Source organism: Lissotriton vulgaris, chromosome 1_1, assembly GCF_964263255.1.
Source record: "Lissotriton vulgaris chromosome 1_1, aLisVul1.2, whole genome shotgun sequence".
Taxonomy (NCBI): Eukaryota; Metazoa; Chordata; class Amphibia; order Caudata; family Salamandridae; genus Lissotriton; species Lissotriton vulgaris.
The window spans coordinates 26,695,367-26,704,092 of NC_141685.1; positions in this window are offsets into that span (position 1 = coordinate 26,695,367).

Genomic DNA, 8,726 nt, shown 5'->3' on the forward strand with positions numbered 1-8,726 from the left:
TAATAACAGCTGTGACCCCCTGCCTGAGGTGCATCATCAGAGCTGTGTGAATAATAACTGCGGCAGCCCCGTGCCTGAGTTGCATCATCAGAGCTGTGTGAATAAGAACAGCTGTGAGCCCTTGCCTTAGGTGCATCATCACAGCTGTGTGAATAATAACTGCGTCAGCCCCGTGCCTGAGGTGCATCATCAGAGCTGTGTGAATAATAACTGTGTCTGCCCCGTGTCTGTGGTGCATCATCAGAGCTGTGTGAATAATAACAGCTGTGAGCCCTTGTCTGAGATGCATCATCAGAGCTGTGTGAATAATAACTGCGTCAGCCCGTGCCTGAGGTGCATCATCAGAGCTGTGTGAATAATAACTGCAGGCAGCCCCGTGCCTGAGGTGCATCATCAGAGCTATGTGAATAATACCAGCTGTGAGCCTGTGCCTGAGGTGCATCATCACAGCTGTGTGAATAATAACAGCTGTGAGCCCGTGCCTGAGGTGCATCATCAGAGCTGTGTAAATAATAACTGCATCAGCCCCTTGCCTATGGAGCATCATCAGAGCTGTGTGAATAACTGCGTCAGCCCCGTGTCTGACGTGCATCATCAGAGCTGTGTGAATAATAACAGCTGTGAGCCCCGTGCCTGAGGGGCATCATCAGAGCTGTGTGAATAATAACAGCTGTGAGCCCGTGCCTGAGGTGCATCATCACAGCTGTGTGAATAATAACTGTATCAGCCCCGTGCCTGAGGTGCATCATCAGAGCTGTGTGAATAATAACTGTGTCTGCCCCGTGTCTGAGGTGCATCATCAGAGCTGTGTGAATAATAACAGCTGTGAGCCGTGACTGAGGTGCATCATCAGAGCTGTGTGAATAATAACAGCTGTGAGCCCGTGCCTGAGGTGCTTCATCAAAGGTCTGAGTAATAACAGCTGTGAGCCCATGCCTGAGGTGCATCATCAGAGCTGTGTGAATAATAACTGCGTCAGCCCGTGCCGCTTCATCAGAGCTGTGTGAATAACAGCTGTGAGCCCGTGCCTGAGGTGCATCATCAGAGCTGTGTGACTAATAACTGTGTCAGCCCCGTGCCTGAGGTGCATCATCAGAGCTGTGTGAAGAATAACTGCGTCAGCCCCGTGCCTGAGGTGCATCATCAGAGCTGTGTGAATATTAACAGCTGTGAGCCCGTGCCTGAGGTGCATCATCACAGCTGTGTGAATAATAACTGCGTCAGCCCCATGCCTGAGGTGCATCATCAGAGCTGTGTGAATAATAACTGTAGGCAGCCCCGTGCCTGAGGTGCATCATCACATCTGTGTGAATAATAACAGCTGTGAGCCCATGCCTGAGGTGCATCATCACAGCTGTGTGAATAATAACAGCTGTGAGCCCCGTGCCTGAGGTGCATCATCAGAGCTGTGTGAATAATAACAGCTGTGACCCCCTGCCTGAGGTGCATCATCAGAGCTGTGTGAATAATAACAGCTGTGAGCCCCGTGCCTGAGGTGCATCATCACAGCTGTGTGAATAATAACAGCTGTGAGCCCGTGCCTGAGGTGCATCATCATAGCTGTGTGAATAATAACAGCTGTGAGCCCTGTGCCTGAGGTGCATCATCAGAGCTGTGTGAATAATAACAGCTGTGACCCCCTGCCTGAGGTGCATCATCAGAGCTGTGTGAATAATAACTGCGTCAGCCCCGTGCCTGAGTTGCATCATCAGAGCTGTGTGAATAATAACAGCTGTGAGCTCTTGCCTGAGGTGCATCATCACAGTTGTTTGAATAATAACTGCGTCAGCCCCGTGCCTGAGGTGCATCATCAGAGCTGTGTGAATAATAACTGTGTCTGCCCCGTATCTGTGGTGCATCATCAGAGCTGTGTGAATAATAACAGCTGTGAGCCCTTGTCTGAGGTGCATCATCAGAGCTGTGTGAATAATAACTGCGTCAGCCCGTGCCACTTCATCAAAGCTGTGTGAATAACAGCTGTGAGCCCATGCCTGAGGTGCATCATCAGAGCTGTGTGACTAATAACTGCCTCAGCCCCGTGCCTGAGGTGCATCATCAGAGCTGTGTGAATAATAACTGTGTCAGCCCAGTGCCTGAGGTGCATCATCAGAGCTGTGTGAATAATAACAGCTGTGAGCCCGTGCATGGGGTGCATCATCACAGCTGTGTGAATAATAACTGCGTCAGCTCCATGCCTGAGGTGCATCATCAGAGCTGTGTGGTATCGTAGCGCCTATCCCTGCCTCGGCATTCCCGCTAGCGCGCACCTTCGCCATATTATTTTCATAGCGCGTTGATTGCTTACATAAGCTGCTGGGCATTACTGTAATTATATTTTGTGTTCGCTGTGCTCTGAATTGTGGCATGTAATTATTGTGACTGGGCATAACTCGAGACTGAAGCATTATTTGCATAGCGCTTTGTCTCCGCGCTTGAACCCACTCCCACTGTGACAGTCCCTGTTACTTTAGCGCTCCATTGCTCCTTGTTTGTTATTGTTGCTGCGGCCATCTTACTAGCTGACCAGAGCCCTCCCTCCACCTCGCTCACGCCTCCCAGCCGCCCCTCCCACGCTCCGCCCCCTCCACCATCCATATATGACCATTGACCCTACGCGCAGCGTTCACGCGCAGCGACCGCGCCCAATCCGCGCCGAAGGTGCGCCAAAGGTAAGCCCGTCTACGCCCGTCCGCGCCTGGACCGCGCCCAGCGCCAGACCCCCTGCCCCTCGCGCTGCCCAGCCCTCCCGCATTACCTACGATGCCGCCACCCTCCTAGCCCTCAACCCCGGTCGCGCCCCCAACTGCGTCCAAGCCGCTCCTGGACACACCCATGGACCTTTCTCCTGCTACTCCTGCAAATTCATCGGCACCGACAACATCTCCGCTGCGACCACACCACAGATTCCCGACCCCAACCACCTACATTGCATATTGCTCAACACCCGATCGGTCCACAGGCACGCCATTGACCTATGGAATCTACTAGACACCACCTCTCCGGACGTCGCCTTCCTAACGGAAACATGGATGAACGCTTCCTCCGCCCCAGACATCACCATTGCCATCCCTGAAGACTATAAGATCATCCGCAAGGACCGTACCGGCCACACAGGAGGAGGAATCGCTATCGTCCATAAAAAATCAATCCACATCTCAACCAGCTCTGACGCCAATCTCGCCAACTCTGAACACCTTCACTTCCAGATCCACATCGACCCCAAGACCACACTCAGAGGCACCCTCCTCTACAGACCACCAGGACCCCGCGCAAAATTCTGTGAAGACATCACAGACTTCATCACTCCACACGCGCTCCCCTCCAAAGATTACATCCTTCTGGGAGACCTCAACTTTCACCTTGAAAAGAACAACGACCGCAACACCACCACCCTCTTGGACAACCTCGCCAACCTCGGACTTAAACAACTGGTCACTTCCCCCACCCACATCGCAGGTCATACTCTCGACCCTATCTTCACCTCCAGCAACCACGTCTCCTTCAGCCACACCACAGCTCTCCTTTGGACTGACCACAGCTGCGTCCACTTTACCTACAACAAACCTAAACTCATCAACCACCCCCAACCAACTCTGCAAAGAAACTGGAACAAAATCACCATCGACCAGATCTCCTCATCGCTCCTTCTAAACACCCCAGCCCACTCTTCTAACCCAGACCAAGCCGCCGCCAACTTCACCCTATGGTTATCCAACAGCGCCGACATCCTAGCACCACTGAAAAAACGTCAAAGCAAACCTGGCAACAAGAAGGCCTCATGGTTCAACGAAGATCTTAAGAAGTCCAAGAAACTCTGCCGCTCCCTTGAGAAGGCCTGGAAAAAAGACCCAACCACCAGCACCAAGGAAGCCTTCAAAAACGCCACCCGCATACACCACCAACTAATCCGAAAAGCCAAAAAAACAGCATTCAAGGATCGACTAGACAACAACGCCCACAACAGCAAGGAACTTTTCAACATCGTCAAGGAATTTACCAATCCCTCGGCCAACTCCAACGACATCACCCCCTCTCAAGCCCTCTGCGACTCCCTGGCTTTATTCTTCCACAACAAAATTGCAGACATCCACAACAGCTTCGACAACCAACCCGGAGACCAACCCACCCATCCATATGATCAACATCCTGCCCCCTTGAACACCCTTAACGACTGGAACCCAATTTCCACTGAGGACACCATCCACCTGATGAACTCCATCCACTCAGGATCCCCCACAGACCCATGTCCTCACCACATCTTCAACAAAGCAAATTCCGTAATAGCACCGCACCTCCGAGACGTCATCAACTGCTCCTTCAACTCCGCCACCTTCCCGGAAAGCTGGAAACACGCTGAACTCACCGCCCTTCTGAAAAAACCCACAGCGGACCCCACCGAACTCAAAAATTACCGCCCCATCTCGCTCCTTCCTTTCCCGGCCAAAGTCATCGAGAAAGCTGTCAACAACCAGCTCGCCGCCTTCCTCGAAGCCAACAAATCCCTCGACTCCTCACAGTCTGGCTTCCGAGCAAAACACAGCACTGAGACCGCCCTCATCGCAGCAACAGACGACATTCGAACTCTACTGGACAATGGAGACACAGTCGCCCTCATCCTCCTCGACCTCTCTGCAGCCTTCGACACAGTCTGCCACAGCACCCTTTTACAACGCCTCAGAAACATCGGAATACAAGGAAAAGCAATTGAATGGATCACCTCGTTCCTCACCGGAAGAACCCAGAGAGTCCGCCTTCCACCATTCAAGTCCGAGGCCACTGAAGTCATCTGTGGCGTACTACAAGGATCCTCACTCAGTCCCACCCTCTTCAACGTATACATGAGCCCCCTCGCGGCCATCGCCCGCCGACACAACCTCAACATCATTTCTTACGCGGATGACACTCAACTGATCCTTTCTCTCACCAATGACCCCAGCACCGCCAAAACTAACCTACACGAAGGAATGAAAGAAGTTGCCGAATGGATGAAACACAGCCGCCTGAAACTGAACTCAGATAAAACAGAAGTCCTCATCTTAGGTACATCCCCCTCTGCATGGGACGACTCTTGGTGGCCGGAAGCCCTTGGAAAAGCACCCATCCCGACAGACCACGCACGGAACCTAGGCATTATCCTGGATTCTTCACTTTCAATGAACAGACAAGTCAGCGCCGTCTCCTCATCCTGCTTCAACATTCTTCGCATGCTCAAAAAAACATTTCGCTGGATCCCCACGAAACCAGAAAAACAGTCACCCATGCTCTGGTCACGAGCCGACTGGACTACGGAAACACCCTCTACGCAGGTACTACCGCTAAACTACAGAAAAAACTCCAACGAATCCAAAACGCCTCAGCCAGGATCATATTGGACATCCCGCGTAACGAACACATCTCTGGTCACCTGAAAAACCTCCACTGGCTACCCGTTAATAAGAGGATCACTTTCCGACTTCTGACCCACGCACACAAGGCACTCTACGAAATCGGACCAGAATGCCTCAACTCACGGCTGTCCTTCTACACCCCCCCCGCCAACTACGATCCTCCAGCCAAGCCCTCGCCACTGTACCTCGCATCAACAAGACCACCATGGGAGGTCGATCCTTCTCATACCTGGCGGCTAAAACATGGAACTCACTTCCCACTTACCTTCGCCTTACCCAGAACCACCTAGCATTCAGAAAGCAACTTAAAACGTGGATAATTGACAAGTAATCCTCCTCCCCTCCCTAAGCGCCTTGAGACCCTCTGGGTATGTAGTGCGCTATATAGATTTTATGACTTGACTTGACTTGAATAATAACTGCAGGCAGCCCCGTGCCTGAGGTTCACCATCAGAGCTGTGTGAATAATAACAGCTGTGAGCCCGTGTCTGAGGTGCATCATCACAGCTGTGTGAATAATAACAGCTGTGAGCCCCATGCCTGAGGTGCATCATCAGAGCTGTGTGAATAATACCAGCTGTGACCCCCTGCCTGAGGTGCATCATCAGAGCTGTGTGAATAATAACTGCCTCAGCCCGTGCCTGAGTTGCATCATCAGAGCTGTGTGAATAATAACAGCTGCGAGCCCGTGCCTGAGGTGCATCATCACAGCTGTGTGAATAATAACTGCGTCAGCCCCGTGCCTGAGGTGCATCATCGGAGCTGTGTGAATAATAACTGCATCAGCCCCGTGCCTGAGGTGCATCATCAGAGCTGTGTGAATAATAACTGTGTCTGCCCCGTGTCTGTGGTGCATCATCAGAGCTGTGTGAATAATAACAGCTGTGAGCCCGTGTCTGAGGTGCATCATCAGAGCTGTGTGAATAATAACAGCAGTGAGCCTGTGCCTGAGGTGCATCATCGAAGCTCTGAGTAATAACAGCTGTGAGCCCGTGCCTGAGGTGCATCATCAGAGCTGTGTGAATAATAACTGCGTCAGCCCGTGCCGCTTCATCAGAGCTGTGTGAATAACAGCTGTGAGCCCGTGCCTGAGGTGCATCATCAGAGCTGTGTGAATAATAAAGGCGTCAGCCCCGTGCCTGATGTGCATCATCAGAGCTGTGTGAATAATAACAGCTGTGAGCCCAGTGCCTGAGGTGCATCATCAGAGCTGTTTGAATAATAACTGTGTCATCCCCGAGCCTGGGGTGTATCATCAGAGCTGTGTGAATAATAACAGCTGTGAGCCCGTGCCTGAGGTGCATCATCAGAGCTGTGTGAATAATAACAGGTGTGAGCCCCGTGCCTGGGGTGCATCATCAGAGCTGTGTGAATAATAACTGCAGGCTGCCCTGCACCTGAGGTGCATCATCAGAGCTGTGTGAATAATAACTGCTTCAGCCCCGTGCCTGAGGTGCATGATCAGAGCTGTGTGAATAATAACTGCGTCAGCCACGTGCCTGAGGTGCATCATCAGAGCTGTGTGAATAATAACTGTGTCAGCTCTGTGCCTGAGGTGCATCATCAGAACTGTGTGAATAATAACAGCTGTGAGCCCCGTGCCTGAGGTGCATCATCAGAGCTATGTGAATAATAACAGCTGTGAGCCCCGTGTCTGAGGTGCATCATCAGAGCTGTGTGAATAATAACTGCGTCAGCCCCGTGCCTGAGGTGCATCATCAGAGCTGTGTGAATAATAACAGCTGTGAGCCTGTGCCTGAGGTGCATCATCAGAGCTATGTGAATAATAACTGCGCCAGCCCCGTGCCTGAGGTGCATCATCAGAGCTGTGGGAATAATAACTGCGTCAGCCCCGTGCCTGAGGTGCATCATCAGAGCTGTGGGAATAATAACTGTGTCAGCCCGTGCCGCTTCATCAGAGCTGTGTGAATAATAACTGCGTCAGCCCTGTGCCTGAGGTGCATCATCAGAGCTGTGTGAATAATAACAGCTGTGAGCCCCGTGCCTGAGGTGCATCATCAGAGCTGTGTGAATAATAACTGCGTCAGCCCGTGCCTGAGGTGCATCATCAGAGCTGTGTGAATAATAACTGCGTCAGCCCCGTGTCTGAGGTGCATCATCAGAGCTGTGTGAATAATAACAGCTGTGAGCCCGTGCCTGAGGTGCATCATCACAGCTGTGTGAATAATAACTGCGTCAGCCCCGTGCCTGAGGTGCATCATCAGAGCTGTGTGAATAATAACAGCTGTGAGCCCCGTGCCTGAGGTGCATTATCAGAGCTGTGTAAATAATAACTGTGTCAGCCCCGTGCCTTAGGTGCATCATCAGAGCTCTGTGAATAATAACTGCGTCAGCCCTGTGCCTGAGGTGCATCTTCAGAGCTGTGTGAATAATAACTGCGTCAGCCACGTGCCTGAGGTACATCATCAGAGCTGTGTGAATAATAACAGCTGTGAGCCCCGTGCCTGAGGTGCATCATCAGAGCTGTGTGAATAATAACAGCTGTGAGCCCCGTGTCTGAGGTGCATCATCAGAGCTGAGTAAATAATCACTGCATGCAGCCCTGTGCCTGAGGTGCATCATCAGAGCTGTGTGAATAATAACTGTGTCAGCCGCGTGCCTGAGGTGCATCATCAGAGCTGTGGGAATATTAACCGCTGTTAGCCCCGTGCCTGAGGTGCATCATCAGAGCTGTGTGAATAATAACAGTTGTGAGCCCGTGCCTGAGGTGCATCATCAGAGCTGTGTGAATATTAACGGCGTCAGCCCCGTGCCTGAGGTGCATCATCAGAGCTGAGTGAATAATAACTGCAGGCAGCCCTGTGCCTGAGGTGCATCATCAGAGCTGTGGGAATATTAACTGCGCAGCCCCGTGCCTGATTTGCATCATCAGAGCTGTGTGAATAATAACTGGGTCAGCCCGTGCCTGAGGTGCAGCATCAGAGCTGCGTGAATAATAACAGCGTCAGCCCCATGCCTGAGGTGCATCATCAGAGCTGTGTGAATAATAACAGCTGTGAGCCCGTGCCCGAGGTGCATCATCAGAGCTGTCTGAATAATAACTGCGTCAGCCCCGTGCCTGAGGTGCATCATCAGAGCTGTGTGAATAATAACTGCATCAGCCCCGTGTCTGAGGTCCATCATCAGAGCTGTGTGAATAATAACTGCCGTCAGCTCCGTGTTGAGGTGCATCATCAGAGCTGTGTGAATAATAACTGCATCAGCCCTGTGCCTCAGGTGCATCATCAGAGCTGTGTGAATAATAACAGCTGTAAGCCCGTGCCAGAGGTGCATCATCAGAGCTGTGTGAATAATAACAGCTGTGAGCCCGTGCCTGAG